The sequence below is a fragment of the Dipodomys merriami genome, unplaced genomic scaffold (assembly GCF_024711535.1).
Source record: "Dipodomys merriami isolate MVZ:Mamm:240054 unplaced genomic scaffold, mDipMer1.0.p SCAF_43, whole genome shotgun sequence".
In the NCBI taxonomy this organism is placed as follows: domain Eukaryota; kingdom Metazoa; phylum Chordata; class Mammalia; order Rodentia; family Heteromyidae; genus Dipodomys; species Dipodomys merriami.
The window spans coordinates 11,032,317-11,058,972 of record NW_027205937.1 but is presented as its reverse complement, the minus strand read 5'-3'; the positions used below and the strand labels follow the sequence as shown (position 1 = coordinate 11,058,972).

The 26,656-nt window shown below is 45.0% G+C and overlaps 1 pseudogene; it reads left to right on the top strand.

Annotated features, from left to right (window-relative positions):
- Positions 1-732: 732 nt before the first annotated feature.
- Positions 733-26,656, top strand: part of LOC138807730 (tubulin beta-2 chain-like) — a 174,082-nt pseudogene continuing 148,158 nt past the window's right edge.

The window sequence follows — 26,656 nt, the reverse complement described above, 5'->3', positions numbered from 1 at the left end:
GTCCCACCTGGCCGTTTCCAGCTGGACAGTGGTAGGCAAGTTTCCCCTCCTGGAGCCTGTTCGGTATCATACCATGGCAGTTAGCTAGAGCTCTCTGAATGCCAGTTTCTGTAACCTGCTGTAGGCTGTCTGGAAGGAAAAGGGGACCACTGACTTTGGAACCCTTTAAGTTTGATTGGGACAAGTGATATGCCACCTTTTCCAGGTTTTTTTTTTCTTGAAGCTGGCAATTTCCACTAATGCCTGGGTTCATGGGTCAAATTACATGAACCAATTCAGCGGTCAGACAGTGAAGTTCAAAGTGGAACACACAGAGTTCCCAAGCCAGATGGTCTCCTGCTATGAATGTCGTGCCTTGACTGCCTTTCTCTGGCAGCTGCTGATTCTTCTACAGCTCTCTCTAGGGTGATCACCACAGTCAAGGATGTCATGGGGAGCAGAGAGTGACCTCACCATCCCCAGCCTGCCAGCTGTGAGCAGAGATGATTTTCAGCACCTGCAATGGACTGTGGGAGATTTAGAGATCTGGGATGCCTCGAGAATCCTTTCTCTGTAACATGAAACTTGGGGCCAGATATAGTGGACCATCCTGTCTGGCCCCACGGAGAGGAAAGGAGGCCACTTGAGCCAGGGGTTCAGCTCACGGCAACCTCATTCACACCTGAGGGGGCATGGAGTGCCACAGAGTTGGTCGGCCACTGGACAGAGATCTTTGAGAAGATAGGCATCCCAATGGCCCCAGAATCCAACGAGCACATCGTGGCTCACATCCTGGGAGCCAAAACAGTTAAGTGTGGTGGCATCAGGAGAGTGGGAAGAGGGATGAGGGAGAACTGTGGGAGAGCTACATCAGGCTTTGCCTCCCCCCGCCCTCCCCCAGGATACTTACATGAATTGAATGGGACTTTTCTATAATATTGTCATAGACAGATGCTCATTTAGTAATCCAACAAAGAGTTACAGTATGCGCCATGCTCAAGGGAGTAAGGGAGTGGGGGTCATAGATGATGAAAGGTTCTGGTGCTGGTTCCACAGCACATGAAGAAACCTTGGTTTGAACTGGATGCTGGGGATTCATGCCTGTCATCCTAGCTACTTAGGAGGCTGAGATGGGAGGATCAAGGCTTAAGGCCCAGACAGGAAAGACTATAAGACTCTTATCTCCAACTGCCAGAAATGCCAGAAATGGATGTGTACCTCAAGCTGTAGACTGGTCGCCTTGAGTAAAAAGGCTCAGGGACAGCACCCGGGCTCTGAATTCAAGGCCAGGAGCGAGACAAAGGAAGGAAACAGAGAGAGAGGAAGGAAGGACGAAGGGAAAAAAAGAGGAAAGGAAGGAAGAAGGGAGCATGCGAGCCTTGGTTTGGAGTCCCTGGATCAAGAAAGCCAACCACTCACAATCTCTGTGGGTAACATTTCAGAGCCTATAGCCAGTATGTAGGATTAAGCCACTGACCCTTCAGCAACTTCATGACATCCAGGAGCTGTGTGGTCACCAACTGCAGGGGGAAGCAGCCTCAGGAAGGACCTAGGGCTCAGGGCGGGTCACCAGGTTTCAATTATCCCAGCTCCAGCAAGTTTACTTCCTGGACAGATAATAAGAAATTGTCTAAGGGCTAGGGAGGTGTTGGGTTGAGGGAAGAGGTAGGAAGATCCAAGATCAGGTGTTTCAGGACATTGGAGCCATGACCTTTCCTGACACTATAGACCACCAGTTATAGAGTCTTTGACCCAGCCACACTTCTATTAAGAGTCCTGGAACCTTGGGTTCACCATTGACTGCCTGGCTGTTGTCCACTGCAGGATGCCTGTGCAGTACATCCTTGGGGACTGGGACTTTCGTTGGCTCAATCAGAAGATGACACTCCCGGTGTTTATTCCGCCACCATAGACAGAGGTAAGTGGGTCACTGGCACAGGAGAGTCAGGGAATGAGGAAGGAGTGGAGACCTGAGTTACTTCGAGACTTCCTGTAGAGGGCACTAGGACCACGTGACTGCCATTCTCAGAGGCAGAGGTGGGTCTCTTTGCTGGCTCAACCTTTAGTCTACATGGCATATCTGGGATTCAGAAAGGGCTGACTGAAGGTGGGGCAGGCTTGGATAGAGGCTGGTGGGAAAACAAGAGGCACTGGGCTCTGAGCAGGGTTGTTTCTTTGAGGATACTTACAACCTAGGAACATTCCTGGGATGGACCAGCACTTTTCTTCCAGAGAGAGAGGGACCTAGAGCCCCTCCAGTTGGAGTCCCTGGCAGAGAAATCCTTTCATATTCACATCCTGTGGTTGGATAACTGCAACTCACCTTGCTGCCCAGTGTCAAGGTAGGAGAATGAGAGATCCTGAGTCTTTGATAAGGTCAGGGGATCCTCAGTATGAGATTGTACTTCAACATCCTAAGTTGGTGCATGGTCAGTCCCATCTAAGACTGCCATGATGTAGGACATAGAATCTAGAGAATCAGAGCCGGATGGGGTCTGTTCTGGGAGTCCTGAGTATTATGTGTGAACTTTGAGCTCCCGTGTACCAACCTGCTTCCCTTTTTGGGTGGGTCTTTGCTAGAAAAAGCTTGAAACTAAGGACTGGGTTTTATCCCTTGTCTTTGATGATCAAAGCTAGCACTCTACCATTTGAGCCAAAGCTTCACTTCCAACTTTTTTGGGTGTTTAATTGTAGAAAAAAGTTCTAATGGACTTTGTGCCATGGGTGGAATCCAACTGTAGTCCTCAGATATCAGTCTCCTGAGGGGATAGGATGAAAAGGATGGAAAATTATCTTTGGCCAGGTGCCAGTAGCTCATGGCTGCCATCCTAGGTACTTAGAAGCTGAGATCTGAGCATCATGGTTCAAAGCTATCATGTGCAGGAAAGACCCTGAGATTCTTATCTCCAACGGACCACTTGAAAACTGGAAGTGGTGCTGTGGCTCAAATAGTAGAGTGCTTGCCTTGAGCTGAAAAACTCAAGGACAGCACCCAGGCCCAGAATTCAAGCCCCACAACTGAAAAAAGAAAGCAAAATGGTGGAGGTGTGTGTGTGGGAGAGGCTTTGTTTGGGAGACCATCTGCTGGCTTCAATGTACAGACATTTTTAAGAACTCCCCGTTTGCCCCAGTTTGAAGCCAGAGCTTCAAGAGGACTTGGACTGTGGCAGGCAGGGAGTGGGCAAATGGGTGCAGGGGTGGGATTATTGTGTCTGTATTCTCTCCATTGAAGGACGGATTTGGATGCTGGGTGACAAAGTCTGAAGTGAAGGGTTGAAAGAAGATTGTGGCCTGATGAGGTGAAGCCGGAAGCCGCTGGTGGCTCACAACTGTCATCCTAGCTACTCAGAAGGCTGAAATGTGAAGACCATGGTTCCAAGCCAGCTTGGGCAGAAAAGTCTGTGAGACTTGATGTCCAATGGACCACCAGAGAACAGGATTTGGTGCTGTGGCTCAAGTGGGATATTGCTCACCTTCAGCTGAAGGGCTGAGGGACAGCACCCTGGTCCAGAGTTCAAACCCCATGACCAACTACAAAAAAAAGAGGGGGCTAAGTTTTCGGCATAGCAGTATGTACATTAAGAACTGCCATGTTGGACTATGATACATTCCAGATATGTGAGAGGCTTACTGGTTTTTCTATAGTAGGTCTGATGTCGGTAGTGCCACCTTCTTGAGGGTAGGATGTGATCCTAATTGAGACAGTTCATGGGTCTGTACTCAGGGACTGCCGAAGCCTTGGGCTGTCCGTGTGTGTGTGTGTGTGTGTGTGTGTGTGTGTATGTGTGTGTGTGTGTGCATGTGTGTGTGTTTCTGTGTCTGTGTCTATGTCTGTGTGTGTGTGTTTGGAGTTAGAAGATCTGGGCCTTGAACTCAGGGTCTAGGTGCTGTTCTTGAGCTTCTGTGATCAAAGCTTTTGCTCTGACACTTGAGCCATAGCTCCACCTCTAGATTTTTGGTGTTTCACTGTAGATAAGAGCCTCACAGTCTTTCCAGAATGGGCTGGCTTTGAACTGTGATCTTCAAACATCAGCCTCCTGAGTAGCATGGAAGACAAACATGAACCACCCCTGCAGGTTGTGTGTGTGTATGTGTGTGTGTGTGTGTGTGTGTGTGTGTGTGTGTGTGTGTGTGTGTGTGTGTGTGTGTGAGTGTGGAAGTGGGCTGTAACAAGGAGCAGTGGACCCTTTGGTAACTTCTGCGTGCTTTCTTTGGTGGGTACATGTACTTTGTGGTTGAGGTCTGGGGACCTGAAAGGGTGAGATGCTTGATGGGGACTCAGCACTGCTAAATTATAAGACCAAGGGATTTGTATGTCCTGGAGCTGTCTACTTCCTTGGGCCTGGTTGGTGGCAGAAGGAGCTTAGGAGGACCTGGGGGTGGAGCCCACAGGGGGTGGCTCCCCAGGGGGACAAAGAGCATGGCCAGCACTTAGTAAGGATGAGAGCCCTGTTAATATGGAGCACACTTTCATGGTTCAGACTTTGGGTCTTATCATGATGTCTGATGGGTGAGGCCAACCCTATTTTAAATGTTGAGCTGTGATCTTCAGATCTTAGCCTCCTGAGTAGCTAGGATTATTGGCATGAGCCTCTGGCACCAGGGCTTCTGATTCTTTTTGGTATATTAGGGTTTGAATTCAAGGCTTTAGACTTGCCGGTCAGGTCTTCTAACATGCGAGCCAAGACTTTTTGTCTTGGGCATTTCTGAGATAGAGTCTCAATATATGCTCAGGCTGGTCTGCATCGGGATTCCTCACTGTTACCTTTCTGGCCAGACCCTGGTTATAAGAAAATGAATTCACTCTATGTCTATATCGCTTTGCTGGGGTGTCATTTTGAGGAGTGGGGGCAGTGTGAAGAGGAAAGACCCCAGAACTGCCACCTCCTGGGGGACATTTGTTCTTGTGACAGAGCCAAGTCATTGCTGTGTATGACGAGGAAGCCGCAATCAGACTGACCTGGAACAATGCTCAAAGGTATGTAGGCTGTTGAAGTATCAAACCCACCCATGTCTGCTTCCCACTCACAAGGGGGTGCAGTGCAGGTGGTCCAGCACTTGCCCTAGGGGATTATAAGTGGATGGTGGTGGTCAGGTGTCGGTGGTTCCTGCACATCATCCTGGCTATTGGGGAGGCTGAGGTCTTATGGACGTGACTCAAAGCCAGCCAGGACAGGAGCGTCTGTGAGATTCTTATCTCCCATAAAGCAACAACCACCCCACCACACACACAAATCCAGATGTGGTGCTGTGGCTCAAGTGGTAGAGCCTCATCCTTGAGTAAAAGAAGCTCAGGGATGACAATCAGGCCCTGAATCCAAGCCCTAGGACTCACAAAAAATAATGAAATAAATGAAGAATGGGCGTCTGTTACCTTACTACCAAAAAGGATGGATTCAGTCTTCTCTCTGGTACTTGTATCCAAAGATAATGGGCTTCTCTTGATGTTCCTCTAAACTTCTCCTTCTCTCCATTATCTTTCCAGGCTTCAGTTGAAGGATAGAATTCAGATCATTCCACTCAATGTGACCTTGTGTACCCTCCCCTGCCCGCCTTCCTTGGGGTGGGGAGCCTGGTTGTACTCACCACAGGGAGGATAAGGAACCGGAGAGATAAAGTAGGTATCCCCAAAACTTACACACACACACACACACACACACACACACACACACATACTCACCCAGGCCAATTCAGACTAGCTTTTTCCAAAGACACTTCATCTCCTTGGATTAACTGACCTAGGAGAGGAACTTGATCCCCTGTAAATGACTATTTTAACTAGGGCTCGCTACTTGACATGAGATAAAAAGAAGCTCAAAAGAAAGGCTTTGGTACCCGTCACTGCCATGCCTACTCCGGCGGCGTCTGCTTAGCATGGAACACCTACTTTAAGACCTGAGAATGGGGCTTCACAGAAGCCTACCTCTGAGAATGGACTTCACTGAAGTCTACCTCAGAGAATGGGGCTTCAAAGAGGCCTACCTCTGAGAATGGGACTTCACCGAAGTCTACCTCAGAAAATGGGGCATCAAAGAGGCCTACCTCCTGGAAAGGCTGGCAAGCCCCTGGTAAAGATATGTTTCTGTTCCTGTTTTTCTTTTCTTCGCTGTATAGGAGTGCCTATTAATCTTTTACTGTTCCTGCTGTTTGTTCTACTTACTCATGCTCAACGTTCCCTTATTCAGGGCTCTTTCTTGGAAGTGTTGATGACTCCAACATCCGATGAGTGTCCTAAGAATATGACTAACTCACCAGAGTTAAGTGCTACCCTAAAAGCCCCTCTTATGGAGGCTATTAGACAAGTCATAAGTAAATATAAAAGTATTGGGGGTTTCATGACGTCACTTCAGCAGAAGGAATTGTTTGTAAGAGATTTACAAGAAGCTGTCGGCACGGCTAAAACAAAAAGAGTGCATGGCTATTGGAGACTTCCCTTTAATCCTGAAACATATACAATAGACCCATATAGATATCCTGTAGATAAGAAAGATGTAGAGGGATATTTAGACCAAAAGCTAAATAAGATTCCTAAAAGGTTGTTAGATGGAAGGTGGCAATGACTTATCAGAAGAAAACGGTGGAATCCTCCATTATCTAGAGGACCCCAAAGACTTCCCCCAGATCCATAGCCTTTTACAGGTGTGTATGATAAGGATGGCAACCGTTGGGTAAACTACTTAGGAGAAAGAACTTCCTATTACTCTCTATTTACTGAGAGACTCGCTAGATCTAGTGCTTATTATAAAAAAAAAAGAAACAAGAAAGATCTTATGAGACAGTTAAGGCCTCTATGAAAAAGAGTAAAAAATTTTGTGAATGGGTTACAGAGAAGACACTATGAGCTTAAATTTGATATATGGCCAGATTTAACTAAGTATACTGAATATCATGATTTTTGGCCACAAATTGGGGACCCTCTAAAGAATGGCAAAGAAGCACAATTGCTTAGAAAAGATTTAAAACACATAAAGTACAAAACTAAACAAAAATAATAGTAAAGTACTAGAGTTCATGCCTTTCTGTCCAGCACTTTGCCCATATGCTCTGGTTAATGGTTAATAGGTGATAAACATCAAAACCAATTGTATTTCTTAAAAATAGAGGTAAAGCCGAAAACAAGTGCCTATCGTCATAACTCGTCATCCAAAAAACAAGATCAGGCGACCAGCTGGTGACCACCCAAGAACGAAGTCTTGCAACAAGATTGTGTAACTTTTTGCCCTTTCTCATGGAGACTTTTGCTATAAAAGCTTGTTATCCTCTGCAATAAATCGCACTCAGCATTCACTCCTCTTGTGTGTGAGTTGTCTGTTTGCTATCTCCCCACCTGTTCCAGTTACCTCCACCAGGTGTCCTCCGTCGTCCCGACAGAGCCGGTCCATGGCACTGTCTCAGGTTCACACCTGACATCCTGACATCTCAGGATCAAAGATTGCAGCCAGCCATAAGCTGGAAAGCTGGTGAGACTCTTCTCTCCATGGAACCACCAAAAAGTCAGAAGTGGAGCTGTGGCTCACGTGGTAAAGCACCAGCCTTGAGCACAAAAACTCACAGACGCAACTCCCAGATCCTCAGTTCAAGCCCACCAAAGAAATGGACCCATGTTGTTGCCCCCAGACTGCCTGGGCCTCGAGTGCCCTCTCACGGAGTGTGATACTGAACCAGTCCCTGGGTAGTGTATCAGAGCCTTCAGAAATTGGGTGGTAAAAGCCAGACCTTCCCCTTCATCTGCTTTCAACCCACACCAGCAGGAAGGGAGAGCGTGACAAGGCCAACATCCTGCAGAGGAGAGAAGACCCCACTCTGCCAGGGTGATTGGAGCAGGCTTCTTAGAAGCAGCACTTGAAAAGGGGTCTTGCTTAACAAGGAGTTTCTGACAGGAAGCACACAGAGCAAAGGTGCTGTACATAAAGAACAACATAGAGGAGCATGTTCACTTTCAGCCAGAGCTGCTGCTGAGAAACTCAGTACAGATGTGCAAGACTGTCCTGAGACACGCCTGAGGGGTTACAGAAGAACAGCTATCCAGGGTTGGGATTCTGTCTTAGCAGTAGTGGGCTCGACTAGCACACAGGAAACCCTGGGTTCTATTCCTAGGTCCCACATACACAGAAAAAGCTGGAAGTGGCACCGTGGCTCAGGTGGAAGAGCACTGGCCTCGACCAAAAGACGCTTGTGTATAGCACCTAAACCCCGAGGTATAGCCCTTAGACTGTCAACATAAAACAGCACTCCAAGAGTCCTTGGTGACAGGTGGATGGCTATGCCCTGTAGCTCTTAGTAGATCCATCCATTTTTATGTGTCTCCTTCTTTGACAGAGGGGAGCTGGACACTCCTTCTGCCCTGGCATCCCCTGGACCCAGTTATCAGCAACCCTCCCAACATCTTCCACCACGACATGGAACAGCTGGCCCCAGAAATCCTCAGATACCGGTTGGGTGGGGCAGGGGGATACAGGGCAGGCCCCAGAAGTCCTAGTGGGTCTGATCTGCCCCAGATGACCATGCCTTCCAGAGGAGGCAGATGGGAGGTTAGAGAGGAGTAGTGATATGGAAGGGGCACTTTAGTGCCTATGGCACTACCCAGATCCTGAGCCTCCCTTTGCTGTCCCTAAGGGATCTAGAGGAGTGACTAGGTGGGAGTGTCTAGAGGAGGACTAGTTGGAAATTCTAAAGTCTGAGACACCGTAAACCATGCGCTGATGGCTCATGGCTGTCATCCTGGTTACTCGGGAGTATCTTGTTTCCCCAGCACAGTCAGGAATGTCCCAGGAGAGTCTCATCTCCAATCTCCAACCAGAAGTGGCACCATGGCTCAAATGGTAGAGCACTGGCCTTGAGCAAAAATCATCATCAGGGACAGTACCCAAGCCCTGAGTTTAACACCCTCAACCAAAAAAAAAAAAAAAAAACAAGAAAGAAAGACACCCCTTGCCCTTGCCTGCAAGAGATGGTGAAGGAGTGGGTTTGCTGTGGTTTGGGAGACCAGGTGCTGGCCTCAGAGTACAGACATTTCTAAGAACTGCCCAGTTTTGCCCAAGGGTGAAGTTACAGCATGGTGGGCTTTGCCTTACCAAGAACTCCAGAGGTCGTGGCCTTTCTTAGGCAGGGAGTGGCGAATGGGAATAGCGGTGGGAGGGTAGTGTCAATTATATTCTCCCCATCCATGGCAGAATGGTTTTGTATGCTGGTGTCAAAGTCTGAAGGGAAGGGTTGCATGTGGTTTGTGACCTGACAAGGTGGGTTTACCCTGGGTGTGAGAAGGTGACTGAAGCCAGGAGTTGCCAGTGGCTCACAACTGTAATCCTAGTTACTCAGGAGGCTGAGATCTGAGGATAGAGTTTCAAAGCTAGCTTGGGCAGGAAAATATGTGAGACTTTATCTCCAGTGAACCACCAGAAAACCGGAAGTGGTGCTGTGGCTCCAGTGGTAGAGCGTGCACCTTCAACTGAAGAGCTGAGGGACTGCGCACAAGCCCAAACTTCAAACCCCATGACCAACAAATAAAAATAAGGTAGCTGAGTATTCTACATAGCGGTGTGTACAGTAGGAAATGGCATGCTGTGTCATGAGCCATTCCAGACATGTGAGAGTTTCTGAGTTTTGTCTACAGTTGGTCTGAGGATGGTAGTGCCATCTTTGTCTACAGTTGGTCTGAGGATGGTAGTGCCATCTTCTCAAGGGTTGGGAAGTTAAGGTGCTCAGGGACTGCTGAGGCCTTGGGCTACCCATGGTGTGTGTGTGTGTGTGTGTGTGTGTGTGTGTGTGTGTGTGTGTGTGTGTGTGTGTGTGTGTGTATTTTTCCCTCATCTTTCTCTGTCCCCTTCATTGGTGCCTTTTTGCCTCTTTCTGACTTCAGTTGGTGCCCTTCCTGCACAGCAACCTTGCCTTTAGCCCACTACCAGGGTCTACAATGAGTCTTAAATTGCCAGAGACCTGCATATTCCAGCTTTTCTTTGGGGCCCAAGTCTGGTTATCCATGTCTTTGGCCACCTTCAGGGGATTCTGCGTTAGCAGGTCAGGCGGGCATAGGTTCTCCCCTGACAACAGGGTGAGGGGGGCGAGGACTCAGTCATGTGATGTCCTGTACTTTTTCTCAGTTGGGCTTCTGGCTGCATGTCCCTTCCTGTAGGCTGGTAGTGGAGTGGGGGAAGGGCGGTTGCCAGTGGCTCTGGCCAACTCAAGCATGACAGCTGACTGAAGGCTGCCCAACCAAGGATCTTCTGGGGCTACATGGGAGGTGAAGCCATGGTGGCTTGGAAGTATCTGTCAGTGTCTAGGAAATGTCAATGTACCTTACCACAGGAAAGTATCTTCCAGCCCCAGCTGGGCCTCTCTAGGTCCTTCTAGACAATTTCAGATGCCCAGAATACAGAGGCACAGACTTTAGATTCCATAGCCAGGGAACTGGGGGATGAGAGACTGGTATGGCCAATACCTCAATGTTCTGGAGCAATAGCCTTGATCTGGCTATGTCCCCCTTGTGTATGTTCACTTCTTAATCCAGTGCTGGCCACACACCAGCCTCTTGTGGCAGTGCTGTGGAAGTGGCAGGAGTGGAAGTGAGATCTAGGATAACCAAAATATGGATGTATGGCCTGTGGGTATGGGGATGGCAAAGGGTGTCTATTAAGAAAAAAATATCTCAGAACTGGAACTCAGGGCCTAGGCACTGTCCCTGAGCTAACACTCTACCACTTGAGCCACAGCTCACCTTTCAACCTTTTTACTAGTTTAGTGGAGAGAAGAGTCTAGTGGACTTTCCTGCCTGGGCTGGCTTCAAGCTGCCATCTTAAGAACTCAGCTTCTGAGTAGCTGGGTTTGATGGTATAAGCCACTGGCAACTGCTAAAGATGTTACCGTGTGTATGTGTGTGTACGTGCACGTGTAAGTGTGTGTGTGTGTGTGTGTGTGTGTGTGTGTGTGTGTGTGTGTGTGTGTGTGTGTGTTTACCAGGGCTTGAACTCAGAGCCTCGGTGGTATCCATTAGCTTGTTTGCACAAGGTTGGTGCTGTACCACTTGAACTAGGGTAGCTCTGCTTTCCAGTGTTTTTGGTGATTCATTGGAGAGAAGAGTCTGCCCAGGCTAGCTTTGAATCTTGATTGATCCTCAGGTGTCACTCTTGAGTATGTAGGATTACAGACATGAGCCACTGGCATCTAGGTACAAGGATGTCTTCTCATACTCTCTTCTGTTCTAACACATTGTCTACTTGCCCTGGCCTAGATCCTCTGACCTCCACATCAGCTCCCAGCAGCCCCTGACTGTGTGGAGAACATAAAGCTCAAACTTGATCCTATTTCTTTGTCCTCAGGGGAGGGAATGTTTCCTTTGAAGCCTGAGTTAGGAGGGGTAGCTGCAGCTGGGTACTTGGCTGAGAGAGAGGTACTCTGTTTTAGCCAAGAAGGAAAGTGTGGCCAGATGCTACTAGCTGATGCTGTCCTATTCCTAGCTCCTCAGGAGGCTGAGATGTGAGGATTACCATTCAGAGTCAGTCCAGCTAGAAAAGTGTGTGAGAGTCCCTTCTGCAAATAACCACCCAAAAGCTGGAAGAAAAGCTGTGGTTCAACTGGTAGAGTGGTAGCCTTGAACAGAAAAACTGAGGGACAGATCCCAGGCCCTGAGTTCAAGCCCTAGCACAAAGATGCATGGGTATGCATGCACACATGCACATGCTCACACACATACACACATACACACACACACACACAGACACACACACACACAGACACACACACACACACACACACACACACACACACACACACACACAGGAAGTTGTTAATGATGAGCTGAGCTAGAACTGGGGGCACTCCTGAGGCATAGTCATAGTAAACTCTCAAAGTAGATCAAGTGGTTTCTCCATAAGTCCTTCTTGGGCCAAGTGGGTCTGGGCCATGGCAGGAAGTTCCATGGAATCTGCCCTCCATCCGTGCACGGGGCCACAGGACCAAGGGAAGGACACTATGGATGCTCCTTTGTAGTCAGTCCAAGATTGAAGACTTCATCTGTCCCCAAGCAGTGGAGAGGAAAGCAGGGCTCCGAGCCCTGTGACTCCTGGGATAGCGACTGCTACAAGCATCAGCCAGCCAGATGTGGATACCTGAGCCTACAAGTCTTTCATGAGCCCAACTCAACACCTGCCCAAGGTGTGCCTGACAGAGTCGCAAACTTGTGATACCCGCATGAGTAGGCATTACCTGCTGTGCCATCTTGCAGCTCCTGGCCCTCCTGGCCCAGAACCGTGGTCTGAGACATCAGTTTACTGCTCAGATGCACACTGTACCCATGACTGATGCCATTCTGATGACCAGGCTGATGACCTCCATGCCCCAAGGCGGGACCCTTCTCTGATACTGTGGCCTGTTCCATACACAAAGGCCGCCAAAGAGACTGCTCTGAAGACACCTAGACATTGGGAGACCCGACTCTCAGGGGCCCATTGTAAAGTACTCTGCCTAGAGTCACAGAGTGAGCTACAAGCAGGTGTTGGTCATGGGGCTCAAACTCTGGGCCTGGGCACTGTAGCTCAGCTCTTCAGCTTACCACTTGAGCCACAGCATGTTCTCCAGTTTTCTGATGGTTCCTTGGAGATCAGAGTCTCCTGGACTTTCTTCCAGGGTTGGATTTGAACCACGATCCTCTGATCTCAGCTTCCTGAGGATCTAGGAGGACATGTAAGAGCCACATGCACTTAGCTGACCTGGCCTTTCACCACAGTGGGCTAGGAGCTTCTTAAAGCTTTTCTTTATTTTTTTTTCTGTGCCAGTACTGGGGTTTGAACTCAGTTTGAGCCCTGGTCTCTTAACTTTTTCTCAAGCTGGCACTTTACCACTTGAGCCACATTTCCATTTCTGTCTTTTGGTAGTTCATTGGCAAGAAAAGAGTCTCACCAACTTTCTTCTCCTGAGCTGTATTTGACCCGCTATATCTGATCTCAGTCTCCTGGATAGCTAGGATTCACAGGGGTTGAGCCACTGATGGCTAGAAACTTTTCTTAAGAAAGAGTTCTTCCCTGCATTTGCCCTGACTCCTCCATGCAAAGGAGGCCTCTGAGGGTCAGGAGTTGTGAAAAATAGGCTTCCAGCCACTGAAAATGGCTGGGGTACATGGTGAAAATCCAAGCTAATCTTCCCCCTGGGCCCCATTCTGGGTCCCCACCCTCTGCCCTACCTGTGATTCAAGTACAAACCTTGACCCAGCCTTGAATGTCCTGCCAGACTTGTCTGAAGCCACAGAACCTTCATTCCACCCACACCACCGGCTCTACACCATACCTCAGGACCTTTGCCCATGCTGTACCTTCTGCCTGAGGCTCTCTGTCCTGTTCCACATCTTATAACTCCTGTGGAATTTTGGCACAGGTTGTATCACCTCCTGGAGCAACTCTTTCCTTCGCTTTTCCCTCTTTTTTTAAAAAAATATGGAATTGCTAGAGATGGAACTTGTGAAGGCTGACTGGTGTGTGTGTTTTGCAAGACTGGGGGGTTTGAATTCATCACCTTGACAGTATCCCTGAGCTTTTGTGTTCAAGGCTAACACACCAATACTTGAACCACAGCTCTACTTCTGGCTTTTTGGGTGTTTAATTGGAGAAAAGTGTCTCATAGTCTTTCCTGCTTGTAATTTTGATCCTCAGATCCCAGCCTCTTGAGTAGCTAAGATTACAGGGGTGAACCACCAGTACCTGACCTCTACCTCTTACTTCTAACCTCGGCCCTCCTCTGAGTCCCAGAAGAATATGTCTCAACCGGGTCCCTTTTTATTTTTTTGACAGTCTTGGGGCTTAAACTCAAGGACTGAGCATGTTCCTGAGCTTCTTTTCTGAAGGTTAGCGCTCTATCACTTAAGTCACAGTGCCACTTTTGGCTTTTTCTTTTTCTGTGGTACAGAGGAATAGAACCCATGACTTCATGCAATCTAGGTAAGCACTCTACAACTAAGCCACATTCGCAGCCCAAGGCTCACTTCTAACAGGAGCTATGAGGGTGGAATTTATTGGCTAACCCCTTTCGGCACAGAAATCACTGGCTATGTCCTATCTTTCCCAGGATTTGGGACCAGCCTGAGACTTGGCAGTCAGGAATGATGAATGAGTGATAGGCACCAGGCCCCACATCCTACAGAGGGATCTAGAATATGGAGCCAGAAACTTGGACAAATCCTACAGCCTAGGAAGTGTGGTCTCCCTGGAGGCAGTGGCTGGCTTCTAGGTGTCCTGATGGGACACCTCACCCACAACATAATGCACCTGTTGCACACACCAGCCCAGGCAAAGTCTTTGGGGCTTCAGTACTTAAATGGCAGAGAAGGATGCTTTGTTCAAGCTGCTGGCTCAGACTTAGTATTGTCTCAGTGCTTGTCCCAGCTTGCCCAGGTTTGGGGGCTGGGCATGGGCAACCTGCTGAATGCCCATCATCCATAAACCATCCATCCATACACAGAGACATAGAATTACTGCCTCCTTTTTTTTTTTTTTTTTTTTGGCAGGTCTGGGATTGAACTATGAGCCTAGGCGCTGTCCCTGAGCTCCTTTTGCTCAAGGGTAGTGCTCTGCCCTTGAGCCACAGCCCCACCCATGTGTGCATTTTTTTCCCTGTGGTCTTTTAGAAATAAGAGTGTCAGGAAATTTCCTGCCCCAGCTGAATTCAAACTGGCATTCTCTACATCTCAGCCTCCTGAGGAGCTAGGATTATAGGCAGAAGCTGCTGAAACCTGGCTTTCTTTTCTTCTTCTTTTTTTTTTTCTTTTTTAAATTTTATTTTATTTTATTTGAGAACATACTGTACAGAGGGGCTACAATTACATGGGCAGGATAATGCATACATTTCTTACCAAGCATTGCAGCCTCCTCCTTTGTTTACCCTTCACCTCCCTTCCCAGCCTCCCCCCTCCCCCCACCCAATTATACCCCCCTCCCCCCCCACACTGACATTGTAAAGTTGGTTTTGACATGACATTTTTTCTTCTTCTTTTTTTAATCGTTTGCATTCGAAGAAAACTACCCAGGCCTGGAGTTCGAATGCTAGGACTGCCCCCCACAAATGGAGGGAGAATCTGACAAACTCATTCCTATTCATGTGAATGCTAATGGAATGCATAAAAGTAATAATTTGCAGTTAATTCTTGATTCTATTTTAGAGTGCCACACACAAATTACTGGATTTATATCTTCCATTCTAGCACCTAATGGAAGGGTTTTGACTAATTTTTAATTACAGATTTTGTAAGTATTCAACCATAATACTTCATTAAATGGAGGCATAATGTAATCACTAATAATTGGTTATATATATAATATCTTAACATTCCCTCACTGAATATATATGCATATATATATACACATACTCACATATATATACATCTATCTATCTATCTATCTATCTATCTATCTATCTATCTATCTATCTATCTATCTATCTATCTATCTATCTATCTATCTATCTATCTATCTATCTATCTATCTATCTTTCTATCTATCTATATATTGCACACTACTGTGGCTTGATCACAGGTCCTCAGGACTTCCTGGCAGCTCAGTTTGCCAGACAATGGTCTGCTAAAACTGTGACCCCATTTATGGATTGGGCATTGTGAGTTGAAATCCCAGCATGGCCAAAAATTTATTCGTGGAGTAAGAAGCTAATTTTGACACATTTTTTTCTTCTCTGTGACAGTCCTTGGTCTCAGTATGATGTATAATCCATATTCAAATATATCCTAGGTGATATGAGGAAATGAAACATTATATGTGTAATAATACTAAATTAATAAGTGTAATAAACGTCATAAGCTGTAAACCCATGCAATATAAATAGATCTCATATATAAATGTTAGTTTTTCCAGTGATGGGGCTTCAATTCAGGCTCTAGGAATTGGTCTGAATTTCTTGTTTTCAAGGACGGTGATCTTCCCCTTCACCTACAGTGTCACAGATTTACCCAGACCCTGAGTTCAAATCAAAAGCCTGCCAGAAAAATGGTGCAAATTCCAAGCCAGGACCTTATTTTTTTTTTTTTGGCCAAAGCATGGGACTTGAACTCAGGTCTTGGCATCTCTGCCACAACCAACCCTGGGATCCTAGGACCAGAGTTCAAATTTTGAGGCTAGTAAAAAAAAAACCAAAAGAGAAGGATAAAATTGAGATGGGAAGGGGAAACAAAGAGGAGGCAACAATGCTTGATAAGAAGGGTACTGGTTATCTTGCCCATGTAATTGTAACTCCTCTTTAGGGTATTCTCACAAAAAAAAAAAAAAAACAGAAGTTCAAGTAGGTGGTTTTACTTTTTCTTCCACCTTTGCGTTGTGGCCATCCAGGGTCTAAATGACAAGGCCCAGAAAGTGTACATGACCTTGCATTGCTGATATTTGGTGGGCTATTAGGGAAGCCATAGCCAAAAGAGGCAACTTAGGCCTGGAGGTTGAATCCTGATACTGCCACTAATGAATGGTGGGAGATTCTAAGGCGCATTCTGATATACATCCATACAAATGAAATGTTATAAAAGTAACAAATAAATTACTAGTGTATTATTATATTATAAAACTATATACAAAAATTATACTACATTAATTTTCAATTAATACTTTATCATGTATTCAATCATGATACTTAAAAAAGGAAGGAATAATTTAATTGCCAATAATCGGTAGCAATACTGTATATGTTATTTCATAATGTACAGACATCTCTTTCTTGTTTTAAGCATATACCTCTCTATCTATCTATCTATCTATCTGTCTATCTATCTATCTACCTACTTACCTATCTATACACCAATCTACACATTTATCTGTTTGTACTCTTGTCACTCCTGGGGATCAGTGGTAGTGTGCTCTCCTAGGACATACAAAGCCCTGGGTTCGATTCCTCACTACCACATGCACAGAAAAATCCAAAAGTTGTGCTGTCTTGCTTAAGTAGTCGAGTACTAGCTTTGAGGATGAAAGCATAGGGGGTGTGTCTAGACCCTTATTCAAGACCCTAGTAGTGGCACCAAAAAAAAGAAGATAGAATGTTCTGACTGCAATGATATAAGGATAGGCAGCAAATACCTCATCACAGAGCAAGCTGGGAGTCTGGTGTTGACAGGTGACATCTAACCCGACTTAGCCAGAGGTAAACCACTGCAACCCAGGTCCACCAAAACAGATGCTGCCGGCTCACTCACCCCTGTCATACAAGATACTCTGGGGCTGAGATCTGACAGTGGTGGGTTTAGAACTCAGTCCTGACATGAAGTCTGCGAAACTCTGACCTCTGGCTCAAAGTAGCAGAGCTCTAGGCTTGAGCTAAATATCTTAGGATAGTACCCTCAACCTTTGAGTGCAATCCATGTGGCTGACTCCCCCCCCCAAAAAAAAACCACCCCTCTAAATCATTAGATGTGAACTTTGTGAGGTTTGTGATGTGTTTCTAAAAGAATAGTGATACTGATTAAAGCACCCTAATTCTAATGACAGCATGTGGGATACAGCTATGTGATGAGTTCTTCATGAGTTGTTGTATGCCTAGTCCTTCACGGGTTTCATTCTTTCATTTGGTCCTTGTAAAAGCTCCACAAGTAAGATGATTGTGCAGATGGGAAAGTTGAGGCTCAGATATGTCCCCATGTCAGGGCCAAAATGATGTATGTACTGGAATGTAGTGAGTTGTTTCCTGCAAACAATTATTTTGGTTTACTTTTCTCCATCATGTACCTTGAACTCAGAGCCGAGGCACTGACTTTCATCTTGGGCTCATGGCTAGCACTCTACCACGTGAAGCCAACGACTCTTTTCAGTATAGTGTCAGAGCTTAGGTTTCTTTAGCTGAGGTCTGTCATCCTGCCTACTCAGGAAGCTGAAATCTGATGATCTGCGTTCCAAACTATCCCAGACACAAAAAGGTCCCATGAGACTATTATCTCCTATTCACCACTTAGAAACTTGAAGTGGAAGCTGCGTACCGGTGACTCGCGCCTGTCATCCTAGCTACTCAGGAGGCTGAGAGCTGAGGATCACAGTCCAAAGCCAGCCTGAGCAGGAAATTCCTTGAGATGGTTATCTCCAATGAACCACCAGAAATCTGAAGGGGCTCTTTAGCACAAGTGGTAGAGCTCTAGACTTGAGCTGAAGAGACAGCACCCAGGCCCAGACTTCAACTCCTCAAACTTATAAGAAAAAAGAAACCTGAAGTGGAGTGCTAGGAATGTGTCTTAGGGGTAGAGTGCTTTGCATGCATGAAACCTGGGCTTGAATCCTCAGTGCCACCTCACTAGAAAAAAAAAATCTAATGTGCTCTGTGGCTCAAGTGGTAGAGTGCTGTCCTTGTACAAGAGAAACTCAGGTCAGTGGTCAGTTCCTGAGTCCTTCAGGACTGGTGTATGCACACACACACACTCACACACACACACACATACACACACACACACACACACACACACACACACACACACACACAGACCAGAAGTGAAGCTGTGACACCAAATGGGAAAACACTGAGCTTCTGTTCTGAACTCATGGTCAGCAGCTTCATCCTGTGTTCAACCCCAAAATCTAGCCACCAAGGGCCCAACTAGGAGAGGTCAAAGGTTTCAAATCTTGATGTGCTTCACCAGCCCTAGATGACAGGAAGCATTGTGATTTTGCACAAGTGCTTAGATTTAGCAAGCTTCCGGAAACCTAGGGAGGCAACACTGCCAATAATGAATCATTTCATTAGATTCAGGGCCCTAGTTGCCTGCCAGAAGGACTCTTCAATTAATTGTAGCAGTTTGTCTCAACATTGGAACATAGTCTCGCAAAGAAAGGATGAGTGCAGCGAACTTGGCCTGCCACAGGAGGTGGCACAAATGAAGACTTCCTGTCAAAACAGAGCACTGGGGAGAGAGATAGCTTGGGGAAAAGGAGGGCTTTTTCACCTGGCCTTTAGAGCCCACCCACACTCATCCTCACTAATTGCCCCAGATGAAATGTTTGTTACACAGCTGTACAGGAGTAAGGCTTTTTGTTTGCCTGTTCCAACAATGAAGCAGACGTCCTCCAGCAGCCTGGGGTGTGGAGAAACCCTCAAGTTACACTGGGAACAGTGAGGAGAGCTCTGGAACATGCACTGTCTTGAAAGCTGTGCTATGAAATCATTCTATTCAAAGCAAATTTCCTAGCTGGGTTCCTAGGGACTCTGGATGTTCACTGATAGAAATACTTGCATATATACACAGATACTTGGAGTTACTGGCTCTTTTTTTTGCGGCAGGTCCTGAGTCTTGAACTGTGATCCTCGACATTGTCCCTGAGCTCCTTTTGCTCAAGGAAGCATTTTATTGTGCCTTAAAACATGATACATCATTAAATGGACGCATAATTCAATATCTATTAATTATTAGTAATATATTACATGTAATTTAATATATAAACATCTTGCATTCTATAAATATTTTTAAATATTTAAATATACAATCAAATAAACCTATAAATCTCTCTCTCCCCCAGCCCTCTCTCTCTCTCTCTCTCTCTATATATATATATATATTTGCAGCAATTTACACTTCTATCTATTTATATATTGGTGACTCCTTGGGCTAGAAGTCAGGTCCTGAGAACTGCCTGGCAGTAAATTTTTTTGAGGCTGCTGTGCTTAATGGCCACTTTATGAATTGGGAATTCCAGGCCCTGAGTTCAAATCCCAGCAGTGCCAAAGTTAATAGGTGGAGTAAGAATCCAATTTTGAACTGTTTTCCTTGCTGTGAAAATCTTGTGTCCTAGGTACAATATGTAATATCTATGCAAATACATACATATATATGATATACATTATAAATGTATATAAAGATTATTTTTGCCAGTCCTGGGCCTGGAATTCATGCCTTGGGAAATGTTCGTGAATTTCTTTTCTTCAAGGCGGTGAGCTCCTATGTCACCCAGATCACAATAGAGTTACTCAGCCCCTGAGTTCAAATCCCAGGTATGGCAGAAAAAATGGCCTAAATTCCAAGTCAATGCCTTAACATTTTTTGTTGGGGGGGCAGGCATGGGTCTTGAAATTAGGTTGTTCTAACTCTTCCTCAGCCTTGATTACCCTAAGCTGGGGTGCAGCTTTTACACCCACAGATGACCCAGGGATCCTAGGAACCAAGTTCAACTCCCTTCACTGGCAAAAAATCATCAAACCAACAAAAACGGAGGATGAATAAACCAAGAAGTTTTACATAACAGTATTACCTTTGTTTCCTTTGCACTGTAACCATCCTGGGTGACAGTGACTAGGCTTGAAAATTTTATGTGACCTTGCATAGCTGAGGTTGGGGGGCTGTCAATGAAGCCTGAGCCCAATCCATGCACAGAGGCCCTTAGTTCGATCCTAGGACTGCCACCTACACATGGCTGAAGATCCTAGGAAACTAGTTCCTATCTATAGGAGCACTAATAGAATGTTGACATGTACTAATTGAATCACTAATTAGCAAGTCATTCTAGTATAAGATTGTACACAATAAATATAGATTATTGATTAATTTAATTAATACTTTATTAAGTCTTCTACCGTGATTAATTAATGGAGGCATAATTTTATACCAAATAATTGGTAGTAATAGAATATATATATAAATACAATATAGATATCACACTTTATATATAGTTATACACTAGAATCAACATAAATGTCTGTCTCTGTATACATTTATTGTTAGATGCATATACATATACAAATACACACACACACACACACTTCAGTCTATACATCTATCTGTTCATATATTGGCCACTCCTAGGACATGAACTTGGGTCCTCAAATTTGCCCGACAACTTCACTTGCATCAGACTGGTATGCTAACATTGACCCATTCATGAAGTGGGCCTTCTAGGCCCTGAGTTCAAATCACAAAAATGCCAAAAACTTAATCCTGGTGAAAGAAGCCAATTGTCCCACATGTTTTCCTTACCGGTCAAAGTCCTGAGTCTCAAGTATGATGTACAATATATATGCAAATCTATGTCCTATGTGATAGGATGTAAAAAATGTTATACATGTAATCATACTCACTAAAATACATAACAAATAATTAAAAACAAAATAAAACAATTAATACACTAACTGTAATATGCAGTAAACATTTGTTTTTGGGTCTGGTTGTGGAGCTTGAACTCTGGGCCTGGGTGCTGTCTCTCAGCTCTTCAGCTCAAGGCTAGCACTCTACCACTTGAGCCACAGTGCCACTTCTGGCTTTTTTCTTTTTGCTTATGTGGTGCTGAGGAATCGAACCCAGGGCTTCAGGCATTCAAGGAAAGCATTCTACCACTGAGCCACCTTCCCAGCCCCTGCAGTAAACAATTGAGAGTAAATGTAAGTCATGTATTTAAAATGTATACGAATATTTTTTTTTAATGCTAGGGTTGAATTCAGGCCCTGGGAACAGGCCTGACTTTCTTGTCTTCCAACACAGTGAGCTTGCCCTTCCCCCATAGTGCTGTAGATTTACCCAGATCCTGAGTTCAAATCCCAGGCCTGCCAGATAAAAATGGCATAAATTCCAAGCCAAGGAGCCTCATAATTTTTAAAATATTTATAGTGTACATATGTATGTGTGTATGTGTGTATGTATGTATGTATTTTTATTTTGCCACAGGGCTTGAACCCATGTCGTGGCAACTCTGCCTCAGCTTTGATCACTCTAGCCTGGGGTGCAGCCACTGGATCGACAGCCAATGCTGGGTTCCTAGGCCCCAAAGGCTGACAGGAAAAAAGTAAATAAATCAACACAGAATAAAACCATTCAACTTGCAGATGGCTGACAGTTTTACATTTGTTTTCTTTGCAAGGTGACCGTCCTGGACCTGAATGACACAGCTGAAAAATGCTCTTAACGTGGCTTACTGAAAGCTGGTTGGCTACCAGGGAAGCCATAGGCTAACATGGCAACATAGGGCCTGAGTTCGAAGCCCAGTTCTGACCCCTACCAATGGCAGGACATTCTAAGAGTCTCGTTCATATTCATAGGAATTCCAATGGAAGGTTTTGAATGTCCAGGTTGAATTAGTTCTTCCTGAATGATACTACTATAAAATTAGAGTGATTTTAGGAGGCCGATGGATTTTAATTAATATTTTTGACACCTTAAAAGAATACAATTAATTACATGGACATAATAATTTCAGGACAGTGGTTGACTTAATTAATAATTCATTAAGGATGAAAACAATAATATTAATTACATGGAGTCATAATGAATATCCACAAATTGGTAGGAATGTAGCATATATAACTGAATCATGTATAAACATCTCTGGCACTATAAAGATCTATATTTATTTGTGTACTACCATCTGCATGTCAATCTGTTCTTATTTTGTCAACCCCGGGGGCTCGATCTCAGATGCTGGGATCTGCTTGTCAGCTCCATATGCCCCAGGCTGACATGCTGACCCTCACCCACTTATGCGTTGGACCTTTTAGGCTGTAAGTTCAGATGCCAGCACTCACAAAAATTGAATTGCAGATTAAGAAGCCCAAAGTGACACATGTTTCCTTTTCTGTGAAAGGTCTGGGTGTCAGGTGTGAAGTTTCATACACAGGCAAATCTATGCCCTATGTAATAAATATTCCATGTGTATTAACAGTCAATAAAATAAATGGTAGATAAATGAATAATACAAAAAATAAAATGAATACACTAAACGCAATATGGAGTCAACATATGGGGCTTGATCTCAGGGCCTGGGAACTGCCTGGCAGATGAATTGGCTAGCGGCTGCTGTGCTGACAGACACCCATTCATGAACTAAACCTTGTAGGCCCTGAATTTAGATCCCAGCTCTGCCAAAAATGTAATCGTGGAGTGAGAAGCTGAGCATGACACATGTTTTCTATTTCTTTGAAAGTGCTCGGTGTCAGGTAGGATGTATAATTCGTATGCAAATCTATATGCTATGTAAGAGGATGTCATAAAGGTAATAAATGTCATAGGTGGAAAAATTATCACTACAGTAAATGATAAACAAATTGAATTAGTAGTGAATCATTGTAGGATAAAATTAGATATAAGAACTATAGGACTGCATTAAGATGAATATTTTATTAAGCACTAACAGAATAAAAATTGCATGGAGACATAATTAAATACATAATAGTTGGTAGTAACACATGATGCATACATAATTTAATTATATGTAGACATCTGTCTTGTTCTATAAAATATGTAATTATATGTATGGATGTATATACATATGTGATAAATAATAACAGGATATTGTGTAATTATTAATTAATGCTTTATTAATGGTTCAACTGGGACACATCATTAAACAGAGACATAATTTAATACCTAATAATTGGTAGTAATCTTATCTATAATTTAATAATATACAGGCATCTCTCTTTTTGTGTATATAATATTTATATACAGCAATCTCTATCTATTTATATCTTGTTCACTCCTGGGGCTCAGTGGTTGAGTTCTCACGAATCTCTGGTTTTGATTCCTTAGTGCCACATAAACAGAAAACCTGGAAGTTCTGCTGCCTTTCCTCAATTGAGTGCCAGCCTTGAGCACAAATGCTTAGGGACACTATCGAAGCCCTTACTCAAGCCCCAGGACTGCTGCCAAAAAGGCAGAATGTTCTAACTGCAACTGTAGAAGGACAGGACTTCAAATACCTATTCACAAAGCAAGCTAGGAGTCTGGTGCTGAGAGCTTCCACCTAACCTGTCTTAGCCAGATGTAAACCCCTGCAACCCAGCTGCAAGGAACCAGACGCTGCTGGCTTACCCCTATCATCCTGGCTGCTTGGGGGCTTTAAAACCCAGTCCTAGCAGGGAGTCTGCGGGACACTTTAAAATGTGGCTTGAAGTGGTACAATTTTAGCCTTGAGCAAATGTTATTAGAACAGTATCCCCATGCTTTGAGTTCCAGCACCCTGGCTAACCCCCCCCCAAAAAAAAAAAATCCCATTAAACCGTTAGATGTGAACGTGTTTGGTTTGGGAAATATTCCTCAAAGAATGGTGATACTGATGAAAGCACCCCAATCCTAATGACAGCTTATCGAATAGAGCTATGTGCTGAGTCCTTCATAGGGTGCTCTCAGCTGAGTCCTGCAGAGAGTAACATGTGCTGTGTCCTTCATTGGGTGCACTCTTTCACCTGGTACTCAAAGACCTCCACAACTCAGATGATTATGCAGACAAGAATATTGAGGCTCAGATATGTCCCCATGGCAGAGACAAAATTATGTATTACTGAAGACTAGTGAGTTGTCTCCTGTGGACAATTGTTTTGTTTTGATTTTTCTCAGTCATGAACCTTGAACTCGGGGCCTAGGTGCTGACCCTTATCTCTTGGGCTCATGGCTAACACTCCACCATGTGGAGCCACTAACCACCTTGCAGCAGAATGCCACGGCCTAGGAGTTGATAGCTGAAGTCTGTTGCCTTGCCTTATAAGAAATTGAGATCCGTGGATATGGGTTCCCAACTTTCCCAGACACAAAAGGTCCCATGAGACTATTATCTTCAATTCACCACTAAGACAACTGAAGTGGAAGCTGGGTGCTTGTGACTCATGTCTGTTATCCTAGCTACTCGGGAGGATGAGATCTGAGGATCATGGTTCAAAACTAACCTGGGCAGGAAAGTCCTTGAGACATATAGCTCCAATTAACCACCAGAAAACCTGAAGTAGCTCTGTGGCTCAAGTGGTAGAGCACAAACTTGAGCTGAAGAGCTCAGGGACAGCACCAGACCCAGACTTTAACTCCTACAACCTACAACAACAACAATAAAAAAAAAAACAGAAACAAACAAACAAACCTGACTTAGTGGTCTGGGAATGTGCCTTAGAGGTAGAATACTTGGCATATATGAAACCCTGGGCTTGATTTCTCAGGACCACATCACTAGTGGCTCAGTGGCTCAAGTGGGAGAGGGCTATCCTTGTATAAGAGAAACTAGGTACAGTGCTCAGGTCCTGAGTTCAAGCTCCAGGACTGGTGTATGCACACATGTGCACGTGTGTGCATGAGCGTGCACGCGCACACACACACACACACACACACACATACATACACACACACAGACCAGAAGTGAAGCTGTACGTGCATGTGTGTATGCTAGAGAAAAACAGAAACATGAATATGCTTCTATTGTGTTCTAGATACTTAAGGGTGTAGACAAAAAAAATCATTCATAATTATTAGGTCATTTTATAGGGAAAAGAAGCAATGCAGAGAGTATGAGGATTGCTCCAGCTTTCGGTTCTCTCATCCTGAAACAGTAAATTCACTGCAGCTCAATGCTAAGTGACAAAGCTGGCATGTCCTGTGGACATTTGCTCCCAAATCCTGGGACACCCATTTCTCACTTTTGGCTTCAAACCTGTGACCAGAGGAGAAGATGAGGAGAGAAAATCCTGTAAGAACATTGGGGTAGTTTACTTATAAATTCAAACCATTGGAATGACCCTGTTAAGAAGTCAGATTGTCCAGATTAAAAAATGAAGAAGAAAAGAAAGGCAGGTGCCAAGGGCTGCTGACTGTAATCCTAGCTCCTGAGGAGGCTGAGATGTAGAGAACCTTAGTTTGAATCCAGCCAGCATAGGAAAGTCCCTGACATTGTTATTTCTGAGAGATCACAGAAAAACCCAGAAGTAAGGCATGGATTCAAGGTTAATGCAATACCCTTGAGTAAAAGGAGCTCAGAGAGTATGCCTAGGCTCACAGTTCAACCCCAGGACCTGCAGCAATGATGGACCTATGATGCCTCTCCCAGGATTCTGGAAGCTTGGGAAATCCAAGCACATGTCTGGTATCACAATGCTTCCTGACATATGAATCTGGTGAAGCTCATCAGGTTTTGAAATGTTTCACTTCTCTTAGTTGGGCCCTGGTGGCTAGGTTTTGGGGTTGAACACAGGGACTAGGTGCTGACCATGGGCTCACAGCAGAAGCATGTGTGTGTGCGTGCGCACACACACACACACAGACTAGAAGTGAAGCTGTGGCACAAAATGGTAAAGCTCTGGGCTTCTGCTCTGAGCTCATGGTCTCAAGATTTAGACTAAGGATTTCTGTGGAGCACCTCTTTGGCGAATCCTTGAGGAAAGCCACTTGAAGCCTCCTCAGGAGATTGCCGTTCAAAGCCAGCCAAGCAGGAATGTCTTTGAGACTCTTATCTCCAAAAACCAACAGAAAACCAAAAGTGAAACAGTGGCCCAGAGGGTAGAGCTCCAGCTTTGAGACAGAAAGCCGAGCAGGAAAAACAGGCCAGACCAGGCAAGAAAATTTGGAAGGTGCTTATTTCCAATTAATGACCAGATGGCTTGAAGTGGAGCTGTGAGGGTGGTAGAGCCTCACCCTTGAGCAAAACAGCTGAGGAACGCATCGGGCTTTGAGAATAAGCCCTGGGATGGCCACAAAATAAATTAAAGAAGAGAATACCAAGTTATGTATCAGTGCCCTACCTACTTATGTGTGTATATTACCACCCTGAGTGCAAACAGACCATATTCAATGCTTCTGCTTTATTTACTGATTTATTTTTCAGATATACTCGTTGCACATACTGCATCATTCTTTTCATTTCAAGCCCATGGCTTTTCTCTTCCAGGGTAGCAGGCCTGTGTCTTTATATGATGCACACTTAAGCTATCAACAGCCTTTATTTACATTTTATTATGAGGCCAAAGCAGGGACAGTGACAAA